Raw genomic sequence first — 16,838 nt, forward strand, 5'->3', positions numbered from 1 at the left:
TTCTAGGTCTTTATTCATGGCTTCTAATTTTCTTATTACTGATACTGTGGTCTCCCAAAGGGGTTCCTCTGAAGTTGACTCATGCCCTTCAAATTCATTTTCAGTTAGGCAAAGCGTAAAGATATGTTGTCTTTCCTCCAGAGGGGCAGAGTCTCCAGTGTCTAGTTTGTCTCTATTTGAATGAAGAAGTCAGACCTTGATAATTCCGACCATGACCATCTCGACTGTCATCAAATACAGCAATGAGCGGAGAGCTAGGCCTGGTCTGAGGTCCCCTGATAGTGTCGCCACTGCCCAGCTCCACATCTCCTGGACCAGCAGGACACACAGCATCACAGATACTGCAGCACTACCTCATGTCCAGAACGCTGCTGCTCACAACAGACTTCAGAGAATGTTGAGAGCATTGTGTCTGGAACCACACCGGTGCCTGGCAACCAGGCAGACCTCAGCTGAGCTGAGGGACAGGGACAAATACAGTAATCCCTGGCCAATGCTCTTTTTTCAAACAGCTTTATTTAGGTACATTTTACAGATAAGAAATTTGCCCCTACCAAATGTATGATTCAATGATTTAAGTAAATTTACAGACTGGTGCAACAATCATTAATGGGCTTTAGAACCTTTCAATCACTGCACTAAGAACCCTCACGTCCAATATTTCCTGACACTTGTTCTTCATCTCCCTTCATTTCTTTTTTTAAAAAAATTAAATAATTTATTGGCTGCGTTGGGTCTTCGTTGCTGCGTGTGAGCTTTCTCTAGTTGCGGCGAGTGGGGGCTACTCCTTGTTGCGGTGAGCGGGCTTCTCATTGCGGTGGCTTCTCTTTTTGTGGAGCACGGGCTCTAGGCATGTGGGCTTCAGTAGTTGTGGTGCATGGGCTCAGTAGTTGTGGCTTGTGGGCTCTAGAGCACAGGCTTAGTAGTTGTGGTGCACAGACTTAGTTGCTCTGCAGCATGTGGGATCTTCCTGGACCAGGGCTCGAACCCGTGTGCCCTGCATTGGCAGGCAGATTCTTTTTTTTAAATAAATTTATTTAGTTATTTATTTTGGCTGTGTTGGAACTTTGTTGCTGTGCACAGGCTTTCTCTAGTTGCGGCGAGCAGGGACTACTCTTCCTTGTCTTGTTATGGAGCACGGGCTCTAGGTGCGCGGGCTTCAGTAGTTGTGGCTTGCAGGCTCTAGAGCTCAGGCTCAGTAGTTGTGGCGCACGGGCTTAGTTGCTCCGCGGCACGTGGGATCTTCCTGGAGCAGGGCTCGAACCCCTGTCCCCTTAACTGTCAGACGGATTCTTTTTTTTTTTTTTGTGATATGCGGGCCTCTCACTGTTGTGGCCTCTTCCGTTGTGGAGCACAGGCTCCGGATGCACAGGCTCAGCGGCCATGGCTCACGGGCCCAGCCGCTCCGCGGCATGTGGGATCTTCCCGGACCGGGGCACAACCCCGTGTCCCCTGCATCGGTGGGCGGACTCTCAACCACTGCGCCACCAGGGAAGCCCGGCAGGTGGATTCTTAACCACTGCACCATCAGGGAAGCCCCTCCTTTCATTTCTGATCCTGTCCCTTCTTGGGAGAGGGGGCTTCAGGCTGAGGTGGGAATGAGGGAGGTGGGAATGAGGGAGGTGGGAGCACAGTCAGGACCTGGCCCAGGACAGATCACAAACTCAAGCTCTCTTGCCATCCCCTAGTGCCCGTTGTTTCCACACTCGCCATCTCCACACAAAAATATGCTTTGTCTTTACATGGGACATGGCTTTGTTTGGAGCCAGGGCTGGTCACAGCACTCAAGCCAGGAACCTGATCTGGCTGCTTGGACTGAGCTGGTTCCAGGCAGGGGAGGTGGAAATCCACGTGCACCCAACAGCTTAGCCACGGGTGAGTGACCCTGCACCAAGGACACAGCTGCACCATCACACCGTGAATGAGAGTGCCGTGGACACTAGCCTGGCTCACACTCCCCCCTATTCCAAAGATGAGCAAACACAGGCAGGCCCTGGTCGTGGGAGGTGGAAGCGTGGACTCCACCCTCTGCTGCACGGGGGGGACGCTGGTGGCAGAGTGAGGCTGCCCCTGTGCAGTCTGAATGTGGGGCTTTCAGGGTCCTGGGCTGGTGGGGACCTACCTGCCAGCCCCTGGCTTCTCCCCTCACTGGGTATCCTGACTTCAGACAATGCATATAACATTTTCCTGGAGACCTTTTCCTAGCAAGGCAAAATATATATAGATGAAGTCCAATTTTTTACATTAAAAAAACCTTTGTGCTCTTTGTGTTGTATTTAAGCAACCTTGCCAACCCCAGGATCACTAAGATTTTTGCTTATTTTTTTAAAGATAAATTTATTTATTTATTTTTGGCTGCAGTGGGTCTGTATTGCTGCGCACGGGCTTCCTCTAGTTGTGGCGAGCGGGTGCTACTCTTCGTTGTAGTGCACGGGCTTCTCCCTGCGGTGGCTTCTCTTGTTGAGGAGCATGGGCTCTAGGCATGCGGGCTTCAGTAGTTGTAACATATGGGCTCAGTAGTTGTGGCTTGCGGGCTCTAGAGCGCAGGCTCAGTAGGTGTGGCGCTTGGGCTTAGTTGCTCCGCGGCATGTGGGATCCTCCCAGACCAGGGCTCGAGCCTGTGTCCTCTGCAATGACAGACGGATTCTTAACCACTGTGCCACCAGGGAAGCCCTGCTTATGTTTTCTCCTAGAATTTTATAGATTAAGCTCCTAAAATTGGTCTGTGACACAACATAATTTTTGTATATGGTGTGAGATTAAGGGTAGAGGTTTACACATATATTTTATTATTTCAATACCATTTGTTGAAAGATTATCCTTTCCCCATCAAATGGCCTTGGGACCTTGGTGGAAAATCAGTTTATATGTATGAGTCTGTTTCTGCACTCACTAATCTGTCCCATTGATCTATTTGTCTATCTGTACACCAATTGCATGGTTTTGGTCACTGTGGCTTTATATTACGTCTTGAAATCATGTGGTTTAAGTCCTCTGACTTTGTTCTTCCTTTTCAAAACTGGATATTATTCATCGGCATTTCTCAGCCTTGTCTCTATTGGCATTTTTATATAGGCTCATTCTCTGTGGGAGGCGTCTTAGACAGTGTAGGATGTTTAGTGGTTTCTCTACCCACTAGATGTCAGTCGTGTCCTTCCCCACCATGACAATCAACATGTCTCCAGGATGTCAGCATCATGGCAGTGTAAGATGTCACTCGTTTTTGTCACCGCCTCCCCCTAACAACAAAGATTTGGCATTCATCCACAGACAAATTGCCTTTGTGGGATCTGTGGGGTCCAGCACCATATGCCAAGTGACCCAGGAGGCGTCTCACCCACCTGTGCATTGGGTAATAGGCACACACACCTTGGTCCTGGTCATGGACCCTGCAGTGGCCTGTGAAGCAGCTCCAGCCCTTCTGTGATTCAGACCAGGGAGCCTCTAAAAGACATTGAAAAGAGAGCCTTTGTGGAAGTCTGAGTGTCCAGAGGAGAAGTTCCAGCACACTGTTGGAGGGGAAACAAGTTTGGATGCATTGGAGTGGATAAGAGGAATAGCTTGACTCTGCCTACATCTTTCCTTCCCCAGAACAGCACAGCTTAGGGCCACGAGAAAGTTTCTTGGCCTGTGATCTCCCGCGGAGGAAAACAGGACACTGCCGAAGGGTCCTCTTTCACCTCATCAAGAAGGCTGAATATGGGCTACGTGACTGGGGGTGGAAGAGGCTGGGAGAGTGGCAGAGAGGGCTCTCAGAGGGCATTAAGGGACGCGGATTGTACCAACTGCATCGCAGACTCCGTCAAGAAGACAGCTCATGAGCTGCTGTGAACGCCTCACCCGCGGATACCCCCAACTGGCCCATGGCACCCCCAGCGCTCTGCGTGCCTTGCCTACACACTCTGAAGAGCAGTTTCAGGTTTACAGAAAAATTGAGCACAAAGAATTCTTATAAAGATGCAATTTATAACGTATAGTTTCTTCTATAATTAACATCTTGCGTTAGTGCTGCACGTTTCCTACAGTTGATGAACAAATATTGATACATGATCAATAATGAGTCCAGGGACTTCCCTGGTGGTGCAGTGGTTAAGAATCTGCCTGCCAATGGAGGGGACACGTGTTCGATCCCTGGTCTGGGAAGAGCCCATGTGCCATGGAGTAACTAAGCCAGTGCACTACAACTACTGAGCCTGCGCTCTAGAGCCCGTGAACCACAACTACTGAGCCCGCATGCCGCAACTACTGAAGCCCGCGTGCCTAGAGCCTGTGCTCCACAACAAGAGAAGCCAGCGCAATGAGAAGCCTGCGCACCGCAACGAAGAGTAGCCCCTGCTCGCCGCAACTGGAGGAAGCCTGCGTGCAGCAACAAAGACCCAACACAGCCAAAAATAAATAAATAAATAAAATGGTTAACTTAAAAAAAAGAAATAATGAGTCCACTACCCACTCCCACCCCATACTTGCTCTGTGGCCTGAGATCTCTTTCAAGGCAGCAATCTGGGGAGATTGTAGGGCTGACCTTGTCTCTGGTTTCACAGAGCCACTCTCCTCTATTGCCTGTTGTTCAGTGTCTTGCAAACCATTATGTGATATATTTTGTCTTTTTTTTTTTTCTTAGTAGAAGGGAAAATATGTTCCCTATTATTCCATCATGGCCAGAAGCTAACCTCCTATTTAGGTACAGTAAATCCCCTACATACGAATCTTCACGTTGCAAACTTTCAAAGATGCTAACCTGTGTTCGCATGTCCAGTCACGTAAGTTAGTTCATGTGCCTGTAAGATTACTGTAAGGCAAAAAATGTTTTCTTTATTTTTTGTATATATATATTTTTTTGCGGTACGCGGGCCTCCCACTGCCATGGCCTCTCCCATTGCAGAGCACAGGCTCCGGACGCACAGGCCCAGCGGCCATGGCTCACGGACCCAGCCGCTCCGCGGCACGCGGTATCCTCCCAGACCGGGGCACGAACCCGCGTCTCCTGCATCAGCAGGCGGACTCCCAACCACTGCGCCACCAGGGAAGCCCTTTTTGTATTTTTTAAGATGTATTATTTGTGTGAAAAGTGTTTTAAACCTATTGCAGTGCAGTACTATATAGCCAATTATGTTAGTTGGGTACCTAGGCTAACTTTGTTGGACTTCCAAACAAACTGGACTTACGAACGCGCTCTTGGAACAGAACTCGTTCGCATGTAGGGGACTTACTGTACTTAGCTTTGAAACAGTGAAACAGAATTATTTTGAGTTAATGTTTTGAAGTCTACCACTAGGTGGCAATGTTATACAGCTGAGATGCTTTTCAGAATCAGCAGAGCCCAAAGCATTTCTAGGTTCTTTTAATACGGTATAGCACAGGGAACTCTACTTAATGCACTGTAGTGTTCTAAATGGAGGGGATATATGTATAGGTATGGCTGATTCATTTTGCTGTGCAGTAGAAGCTAACACAACATTGTAAAGCAACTATACTCTGCCTCAGAGGGCTCCTGTCTTTGCGGGGGTGGGAGACACAGATGTGGACCCCTAATGACAGCGCAAGGCAACGTGCTTTGTAACCCTGTCAGGGGGAGTCTGAGAAGCTTCACAGAGTAGGTGACCATCCATCAGTGTTCAAAAGATGTGTAAGCTTTCCACTTGAGAAAGGGGCAAATAACCGTCTATCCCCAACGGTGCAAATGTGACGTGAAGTAGGAGAGAGGTGCTCAAAATATCATGACAAGATCAGGGAACACTGAGTGAATCCATGAGAAGAGTGGCAGGAAGCAAGAATTAAAAATGGGGTTGGGGCTACCTTGTGAAGCGCTAAATTTACTACAATAAGAATTTGGACTATACCTTTTAGCCGGTGGAGATTAAATGACAATTTTCGATTAAGTGATTGATATGATTAAAAGGGTGTTTTAGACTAGAGTCTCCAAACTCCTTTGAACGAACAGACTTTATAATAAAATGTTGGTTTAGTAAACATCCAATATATTTATATCTAGTTATTTATGAATTATACCTATGTCATACATCCCATGCAATTATATAGATTACAAAATATACACAAAACTGTGACACTTGTGCTAATAATGAAATTGCGTTGGCAACTTAGAAATTTTTGCAGATAATATCAGGTCTGATTAGATCACTGTTTTCTGTCATAATGAGGCTAATTTAAGTGGAATCGAAGACATTTTAGTCTTGGCGTTCTCTTGTTCACTTCAGAAAATGCGAACATCTTGGTGAACGTCCACTATTTCTTTGAGCCTGGCACACTGCACATGCAGCACGACCATCTTATATATAAACTGAGCAAGATTACTCTCCCAAGTAAATATTAGAGGTCTAATTTCTGTCTTATTTATTAGTATAAAACAAATGCTAATGGAGATATGCTATTTTATTTGCTCCCCATGGACCATTCTATTCATGCTGGGATTCATGTGCCCTTTCATAGGCTCTCTGGGTTGGGTGGCTAAGACTGCAGCATGAAGAGATAACAGAATGTAGGCAGGAGCCCAACACACAGACACCATACCTGACCTTGTCTGTTGATAATGAATTAGACTCAATTAAGACTGAGATAAATAGTTACAGTCCAGTTAAAAAAATATGTATTTCATTTCGACCTCTTGTAAATGAACAAAGCAAAGACAGTAAAAAGAGCAATTATGGGGACTTCCCTGGTGGTCCAGTGGTTAAGACACCACGCTGCCAATGCAGGGGGCCCGGGTTCCATCCCTGGTCAGGGAACTAGATCCCGCACGCTGCAACGAAGATCCCACGTGCTGCAAGACCCGGCGCAGCCAAATCAATCAATCAATCAATGGATCAATCTTTTTTTAAAAAAAAGAGCAATTATGTTCTAAAAAGTTCTGGTATCACAAGTGAAGATGGATTAGAATTATCTCAGAAAGAAAACTTTGTGACTGATCCTCAGGCCAACACCTGAGAAAGGACAAGGTGCTTTAACTATGAGGACACAGCTAGAAGTTGGCAGTCTTCAACCCAGAAGAGGGCCTTTACCAGAACCCAACCACTGGGGCACCCTGATCTTAGACTTCCAGCTTCTAGAACTGTGGGAAATGAATTTCTGTTAGCGATAAGCCACTCAGTCTGTGGTATTGTTGTTATAGCAGCTCAAAAAGACTAGGACAAAGAACAAAGATAAACTGGAGTATTTGACCTGTGTTATCTGCCACTGCGTTGTAGAAGATGCCTGAGAAGACTTAAGTTGGCACCCGTCTCTCCATTTCTTTGCCATCCACTAATCCTTCAGATGAATGTGGCTTCTTAACTCAAGAAACTGAGTTTTCCAAGTGTAGCAAGGAGTATCACATGTTCTGCTTCACTTTTTTCTTTTTTAAGGAAGGTTTTATTTATTTATTTATTTGGCTGTGTTGGGTCTTCATTGCTGTGCATGGGCTTTCTCTAGTTGTGGCAAGTGGGGGCTACTCTTCGTTGCGGTGTGCGGGCTTCTCATTGTGGTGGCTTCTCTTGTTGTGGAGCATGGGCTTTAGGCCCATGGGCTTCAGTAGTTGTGGCCCGCGGGCTCAGTAGTTGTGGCTCATGGGCTCTAGAGTGCATGCTCAGTAGTTGTGGTGCATGGGCTTAGTTGCTCTGCGGCATGTGGGATCTTCCTAGATCAGGGATCGAACCTGTGTCCCCTACATTGGCAGGCAGACTCTTAACCACTGCACCACCAGCGAAATCCTCTGCTCCATTTCTGCAGATACCTTTCTTGTATGAATTTATAAACTACTGTTGGTAAATTGCATCAACTACATGGAAGATATTACATAAATTCAGAGAAGTTTCATCTCAATATCATGTGAAGTATTAAAATAGATGTCTTTAAAGTAATGATTATAAATAATTTATACCTAGACAATTTGCAGCTAATATTCCCCTCCCAAATTGCATTTTGACCTTGTTAATTTGTTGATTGGAAAATTGCAACACTCTATGACATAAATCACAGCAAGATCCTTTTTGACCCACCCCCTAGAGAAATGGAAATAAAAACAAAAATAAACAAATGGGACCTAATGAAACTTAACAGCTTTTGCTCAGCAAAGGAAACCATAAACAAGACAAAAAGACAACCCTCAGAAGGGGAGAAAATATTTGCAAGTGAAGCAACTGACAAAGGATTAATCTCCAAAATATACAAGTAGCCCATGCAGCTCAATATCAAAAAAAACAAACAACCCAATCCAAAAATGGGCAGAAGATCTCAGTGGTTGAGAGTCCGCCTGCTGTTGCAGGGGACACGGGTTCGTGCCCCGGTCTGGGAAGATCCCACATGCTGCGGAGCGGCTAGGCCCGTGAGCCATGGCCGCTGAGCCTGCGTGTCCGGAGCCTGTGCTCCGCAACGGGAGAGACCGCAACAGTGAGAGGCCCGCGTACCGCAAAAAAAAAAAAAAAAAAGTACAAATAATAAATGCTGGAGAGGTTGTGGAGAGAAGGGAACCCTCTCGCACTGTTGGTGGGAATGTAAATTGTTACAGCCACTATGGAGAACAGTATGGAGGTTCTTTAAAAAACTAAAAATGGAACTACCATCTCACCCAGCAATCCCACTACTGGGCATATACCTTGAGAAAACCATAATTCAAAAAGAGTGATGTACCACAATGTTCATTGCAGCACTATTTACAATAACCAGGACATTGAAAGCAACCTAGGTGTCCATCAACAGATGAATGGATAAAGAAGATGTGGCACATATATACAACAGAATATTACTCAGCCATAAAAAGAAACGAAATTGAGTTATTTGTAGTGAGGTGGATGGACCTAGAGTCTGTCGTACAGAGTGAAGTAAGTCAGAAAGAGAAAAACGAATACCGTATGCTAACACGTATATATGAAATTAAAAAAAAAAAAGGTTCTGATGAACCTAGGGGCAGGACAGGAATACAGATGCAGATGTAGAGAATGGACTTGAGGACATGGGGGAGGGGGAAGGGTAAACTAGGACAAAGTGAGAGAATAGCATTGACATATATACACTACCAAATGTAAAATAGATAGCTAATGGGAAGCAGATGCATAGCACAGGGAGATCAGCTCGGTGCTTTGTGTGCACCTAGAGGGGTGGGATAGGGAGGGTGGGAGGGAGACGCAAGAGGGAGGGAATATGGGGATATATGTATACATATAGCTGATTCACTTTGTTATACAGCAGAAACTAACACAACATTGTAAAGCAACTACACTCCAATAAAGATGTTAAAAAAAGCCAAAAGTAAATAAATAAAAAATAAATAAATTTCTTTTTTTAAAAAAAAATTTATTTATTTAACTTATTTATTTTTGGCTGAGTTGGGTCTTTGTTGCTGCGTGCAGGCTTTCTCTAGTTGCAGTGAGCCGGGGCCACTCTTCGTTGCGGTGCGCAGGCTTCTCATTGTGGTGGCTTCTCTTGTTGCAGAGCACGGGCTCTAGACGTGCGGGCCTCAGTATTTGTGGCTCACGGGCTCTAGAGCACAGGCTCAGTAGTTGTGGCGCTCGGGCCTAGTTGCTCCACAGCATGTGGGATCTTCCTGGACCAGGGCTTGAACCTGTGTCCCCTGTATTGGTAGGCGAATTCTTAATCGCTGTGCCACCAGGGAAGCCCCTAAAATAAATAAATTTCTACCAAAAAAAAAATATATTCCACTTTTTACTTCTGAGTATGATGGTGATCTCAACAGTTCAGTGGGATACTCCAGAATTCACAGTTCTTGAATTCTGTCTTCCAGATAAAATCGCAAGTGTGGTTTTTCTCAGTGTGAGATATCAGAATAGTGGCTAGTCTTTAGGCGGATACCTTCTGAAAGCTGAAACAGGATAGAGCTACGTGTGTACCAAATCTAACGAGAGACTTTTTGAAGCAGATCCCGGCGTAAACCTGATGTGAGTTGAATGTTTTTATCGGGGCACTGATTCCTTACCTGGTCTTCAGGCCTCTGCTACTTGAGTATTTCATGTTCCCACAGTGTTCTCCGTGTAGGAGCTCCACTGGTTTTTGCAGGGGCAGGACAGCCTGATGAGCTGAGCACTCTCTCTTCACTTCAGTGAACCTTTGTGAATTGTCCTGCCCTGTCACTTCCTGTCTCATTATTCAACTGTATTTTCTCCATAGCACTTAGCAGTATTTGAAGTCATTTTATTCACTCAAGCTATGTGTATTTTCTCTCTCCTCTCACTAAAGTATAAAACTGCATGAGAAAACAAACAAACAAACAAAAAACTGCATGAGGTCAGGGGCTGTGTTTTCCTTCTTTATCATCCTGTCACCAGTGCTGAGACAGGGCCTGGCACAAATTGAGTGATTGATACAAAACCATTGGTTATGTGAATGCATGAATGTGGGTAATAGTACCTGATGACATGTACATTGTCATCATCAATATAAAAAAGCATTTATTCAAGTAGTACCTATGGTTAACAATACATTATTGTGCATGTACGTTAAAATATGTTAAGAGGGTAGATCTCCTAACTCCCTAAATTGATAACAAACAAATAAACAAGAAACTCACAAAAGGACACAAAGAAAATTTGGAAGGTGAAAGATATGTTTAAAGCCTTGGCTGTGGTGAGTATCACAGGTGTAAGTATATGTCTGAGCTTATCAAGATGTAAATATTAATGAAGTGATTTTTTTTGTATATTAATTATATCTCAATAAAGACTGAGAAAAGAATCATTTATTAAGCAGGACCACAGTGTTGCAAAATCCCAGTGGGCTCTGTGTGTGTGTCAAGGGTCAGGCCTTGCACAAAAGAGACTGAAGCCAAGAAAGACCTGATTAAATATAAACTTGTTACCAAAGTTGCTCATGAATAATGTCAGTGGTTTCCTCTATATTTGAAGTCATCTCATAATGAAAATCTCTGGATAGTTCAGTAAATAACCCCCTTTGGGTAAATAGTCCCATGGAGCCACCTTAAACTGAATACAAACCTTGCTCGATAATAAACAGCTTTTGAGGCAAAGAGCTTTGAATCTTTCGATTCTCTAAGATTCATAATCAGAGCAAGAAACTTTTTTTTCATAGAAACAAGGATATACACAAAGTAAAAATTTTTTTTATCAAATTGGGATTAAGTGCTATCTAATGCTAATTTGGAGAGTTAGTTAAATTTAATTGACTGATATGGGTAGGATAGAATGGTAGTAATTACTGGACATGGTATTTAAATTTCATGACTTGAATTTCTTACGGCTTCTTTCCACGTGAGAATTACCTTTGCAAATACGACATAATAGAAAGGTTTTCAGAAACCTTTTACTTGCGTTTTCTCTCTGAGTGTGTTGATGTTGAATTCAGGCGTTGGTGACTTATAAGGGCATAATGGGAAGATGAATGTGCCTCAACCTTAGAAGTTTCTCCAGCTACTGACTTTGTTCTTTCCCTCAGGCTGAATGAGGTGAATATAGAATATCTTGCAGTTGAATAATTCGGATTGTTTTTAGGCAAGAATTTTTCTGATGTTATAAAAATTGTGATCTAAAAGGAAACTTAAACTTCAGTTCATTCTTTTGATGTATTTTGCCCGAAGCATGGTGCCAGGACCTGTTATCTCAAATAGACAAAAAATATCTTTCTAATTCACTCCTACATTGAAAGATCCTCATGGATTGAAATTACTGTGATGTATCAAAAGTTACTATATTTTGGAAATAAAATAAAATCACATGTCAGGAAAGGAATAATGATAACAATGGACCAGCTTATTATGAAACTTAAAATGAAAATGCTTTATTGGCAACACTATTGGACCTTGGAAAGATTGGGAATATGTGTCAAAACCAGAGAAGCCACCGTGCTGGTGTCCTATTCATTCTTATTGATGTAGCTTGTTTGCCCCATGTTTAAGGCCAATCTTTTGGAATCAGTAGCAATATTTGGTTTAATTGTGTGTCTTGTTTCATTGTTGTTGTTGATATGTAATTAACATACCATAAAATTTATCTTTTAAAAATTTTTATTTATTTATTTGGTTGCACTGGGTCTTAGTTGTTGTGGCTCATGGGCTCCTTAGTTGCAGCTCATGGGTTCCTTAGCTGCAGCTTGCTGGCTCCTTAGTTGTGGCACGTGGGCTCCTTAGTTGCGGCTCGATGGCTCCTTAGCTGTGGCAGGCGGGCTCCTTAGTTGCAGCTTTCAGGCCTCTTAGTTGTGGCACTCAGGATCCTTAGTTGTGGCATGTGAACTCTTAGTTGCAGCATGCATGTGGGATCTAGTTCCCTGACCAGGGATGGAACCTGGACCCTCTGCATTGAGAGTGTGGAGTCTTAACCACTGCACCACCAGGGAAGTCCCACAATTTATCATTTTAGAGTGTACATTTCAGTGGTTTTGTGTACATTGATAAGGTTGTGCCACTATCATGACTAACTCCAGAATATTTCATTAATCCAAAAAAGATGAAACTACTAATGTACTTTCTGTCTCTATGGATTTGCTTATTCTGGACATTTCACATAAAATGATATATAATGTGTGCTCTTTTGTGTCTGACTACTTTCATTTAGCAAAAACTTTTCAAGATTCAGCAGCAAGTATCAGTACTTCAATCCCTTTCATTGAATTGTATTCCACTGTATAGGTAGTTATACCACATTTTATTTATCCATAAGATGATGACCATTTGCTTTGTTTCCGTTTCTTGGCTATTATGAATAATGCTGCTGTGAACATTTGTGCACAAGTTTTTGTGTGAACATTTGTTTTCATTTCTCTTGAGTATATTCTCTTAGGAGTGGAATTGCTGTCATATGGTAGCTTCAGGTAACCTTCTGAGGAATAGACAAACTGTTTCCCACAACAGCTGTGCAATTTTTCATCCCCATCAGCAATATATAAGGATCCAATTTCCCCACATCCTTGTCAACACTTGTTATTTCCCATTAAAAAATATATATATATCCATTTTAATGGGTGTGAAGTGGTATTTCATTATGGTTTTGATTTTTATTTCTCTAATGAATGATGAGAACTCATGCTTATTTGCCCTATCTATCTATCTGCTTATCTATTTATCTATCTATCCATCCTACCTATGTATCTATCTAGAGAAATGTCTATTTGAACATTTTCCCATTTTTTGTTTGGTTTATTTGTCCTTCATTATGAATTGTAAGAGTTCTTTATATATTCTGGATACTATATCCTTATTAGATATATGATTTGTGGATATTTTCTACTGTGGGTTGTATTTCATGATGGTGTCTTTTGCTCCATCTGGCAATAGGAATGCAGACTGTTGGTTTCCAAGGCTACTGTTGAGATGGGCAGTGGAGGATGGTACTAGGGCAAGTTAAAACACCACAAAGCTTTCATGACTGCTTTCATGACTATTTAGCCGTTTTTCTTTTTTTTATATAGATTTATTTATTTTTATTTTTGGCTGTGTTGGGTCTTCATTACAGTGCACGGGCTTCTCATTGCGGTGCATGGACTTCTTACTGCAGTAACTTCTCTTGTTGCGGAGCACAGGCTCTAGTGCGTGGGCTTCAGTAGTTGTGGCTCATGGGCTCTAGAGCACAGGCTCAGTAGTTGTGGCGCACAGGCTTAGTTGCTCCGTGGCATGTGGGATCTTCCCGGACCAGGGCTCGAACATGTGTCCCCTGCATTGGAGAGCAGATTCTTAACCACTGTGCCACCAGGGAAGTCCTTAGCCATTTTCCTTGAACAAATGCTCTTTGGGTTACTACAATTCTTTGGTTAGTATCCATAGGTCTGAAAAAGTTGATTCTGACAAATTTTGCCAGTTTTTTTCATTACTTTTATGAAGGGACATTTTCAGAGGCTCTCATTCTGACATTTTCACTGATATCACCTCAATTGCATGACTTGTATTACAGTGAGACGACTGCTTTGCCTTTGGTTTTTCATACACACTTGTCTGGTCATATGGATACCATGGAAAGATTGACTCAAGCTTCTTCTAAGTCCATCACCATGGAACTCCTCATTGAATATCATCCTCTTAAACTTTTATGATTTATAAATTTGGGGAGCTATAAACAGCCTTAGAGATTGGCTAGTGGATTGATCCTTTTGTTTCACACATGAGAAAACACATGAGCACCCCTTGTAAAGTGAAGGGAATTGCCTGGCTTCTTCCTCTAGTTGGTAGTTGAGTCTAGAGGAGAACTGAAGTCTTTATACTGCAGGATAGAGCTATAACAGAAATACTCAGTAAAATCCTTGTTTGCAATTCTCCTGAGTCTTATCACTGAGTCTTCTCTACATTATTTCCCTTTTGTGTGGGCATTCGGCCCAGTCCCTGGGAGACTTTGAAAATAATGAGATACCATAAGGCCCATGCATAGCCCCACAGCTATTCTCATGGACTTGGTTTCAACCTTGGTATTATTTGGGGATTATAAAAATTCTTAGTCACCAAGAAGCAGCCAGCAGTTTGAGCTATGTGAAACCTGTGTGATAGGGGATGCATTTCTGTCTAAATTTCCCTGTTCATTACTGCATCAAATAACAACCTCAAGAATGGCTTCTGTATAGTCAAAGAGAAAACAGTAGTTTCAAAATAAAAATTTTGGGCTGAAGTGTAGATATATGAATGTACATTGAAAGCACTTGTTTTTAAGGTCCTTAAAGCCTTAATACTGATTGGTGTTTATATTAGTTTGCTAGGTTGGCCATACAAAGTACGACAGACTGGGTGGCTTAAGCAATAGAAATTTATTTTCTCACAATCTTGGAGACTAAAAATCTGAGATCAGTGTGTCTGCAGGATTGGTTTCTTCCAAGAATTCTCTCCTTGACTTGTACATGACTTTCTTCTCCCTGTGTCTTCGCATTGCTTTCCCTCTGTAACTTCTTATTATAATAAGGACACCCATCACATTGGATTAGGGACCACCATAATGACCTCAACTTAATTATCTCTTTAAAAACCCTATCTCCAAATAGAGTTACATTCTGAGATACTGGGGATTAGGACTATGAATTTGAAATCTATGAATCATTCCTTTTTCAAAAAAAAAAAAAGAATAGAATACTAGCAAACAACATACTCACCATTCTTAAACTGAAAAAACCAAAAAAAAAAAAAGGAAAAAAATGGAGCAGAATATCCAAGGACTGTGGGGACAGCTGCACATATGTAGTGGGAGTAACGGATAGAAAAGAAAATGAGAAAGGAGTAGAAGAAATGTTTGAAGTAATAATGCTGACAATATTTCAAATTAATGACAGGCACCAAATGACAGAATCAACAAGCCCAGATAGCACCAAGCAGGATAAATATCAAAAAATTTATACCTGTTCATATCATATTCAAACGACAGAAAATCAAAGTCAGGAGGATGGGGGACTAATCTATAGAGGAAGCTGTATAAGGCTTACATCGAACTCCTTGTTCAGAAACCATGCACACAAGGAGAGAATGTAGTGAAATTGTTTAAAGTGTTTAAAAAAAAATCCACCAACCTAGAATTTTGTATCTAGACAAATCATCCTTCAAAAGTGAAAGAGAAATAAAGACTTTCTCAGATAAAGAAAGCTGATGAAAATTGTTGACAGTAGACCTGCCTTACAAGAAATGTTAAAGAGAAGTTCTGAGAAGGAAAATGATGTAGGTCAGGCACTCAGATGTACATAAGGAAAGGAATTGGATCAGGGAAGGAATATATGAGGGTGAAATAGGATCTTTTATTTTTGTTATTCTTAATTGATCCAATAGATAAATAGCTGTTCAAGTAATAGCAACATATTAGGCGATTATAGATAGGGATAAGTGAAGTGATAGCAATGTTATAAGGGATGGGAGGGAGAATTGAGAATATTCTGTTACAAGATACCTGCAGTACTCATGAAGTGCTATAGTGTTATTTGAAAGTGGATTTGGATTAGTTGTAAATGAATACTGTAAATTTTATGGCAACCAGAAAAAAAATTTTAAAAAGAAGTATAATATGTTAGGAGGGCAGAGAAAATGGAATCATAGAAAATGCTCAATTAAAACCAGAGAGGCAGGGGCTTCCCTGGTGGTGCAGTGGTTGAGAACCCGCCTGCCAATGCAGGGGACACGGGTTCGATCCCTGGTCTGGGAAGATCCCACATGCTGTGGAGCAACTAAGCCCGTGCGCCACAACTACTGAGCCTGTGGTCTAGAGCCCGTGAGCCACAACTACCGAGCCTGTGTGCCGCAACTACTGAAGCCCGTGCACCTAGAGCCCGTGCTCTGCAATGAGAAGCCACCGCAGTGAGAAGCCTGCGCACTGCAAGAGTAGCCCCCGCTTGCTGTAACTAGAGAAAGACTGCGTGCAGCAGCGAAGACCCAACACAGCCAAAAATAAATAAATAAATAAAAACCCCCCCAAAAACAAGAGAGGCAGAAAAAGAGGGGAAGATTAAAACAAAAGAGCAAGAAAAAGTGCAACAAATAGAAATATGGTAGATTTTAATCCACCTATATCAATAATCACTTTAAATGTGAATGGTCTACATATACCAATTAAAATAACAGGAATTGTCAAAGTGGATAAAAAAACAAGGCCCATATACCTATTGTCTATAAGTAAGCCCTTTAAAATATAAAGATGCAGATAAATGAAGAGTAAAGGGATATAGAAAGTTATACCATCTTAACATCAATCAAAACAAAACTGGAATAACTATGTTACTTTTAAGCAAAGCAGACTTCAGAACAAGGAAAGTTATCAGGGATAAAAAGAGGTATTACATAATTAAAACAGGGTTGATTCTCCAAGAAGTCATTAACAATCCTTAATATGCATGTTCCTAACAATAGAGCATCAGAATACATGAAGTAAAAAATGGATAAAACTGATCACTACTAATCTCATGGACAATAAAAGGATAATAAAGGA

At 42.2% G+C, this 16,838-nt stretch overlaps 1 pseudogene; it reads left to right on the forward strand.

Moving 5' to 3' along the window:
* The first annotated feature begins 211 nt into the window (after positions 1-211).
* Positions 212-16,838, forward strand: part of LOC149744704 (ADP-ribosylation factor 1 pseudogene) — a 102,893-nt pseudogene continuing 86,266 nt past the window's right edge.

Source organism: Delphinapterus leucas, chromosome 20, assembly GCF_059928025.1.
Source record: "Delphinapterus leucas isolate spDelLeu-1000000601 "Yukka" chromosome 20, BTC_Dleu_Yukka2, whole genome shotgun sequence".
Lineage (NCBI taxonomy): Eukaryota > Metazoa > Chordata > Mammalia > Artiodactyla > Monodontidae > Delphinapterus > Delphinapterus leucas.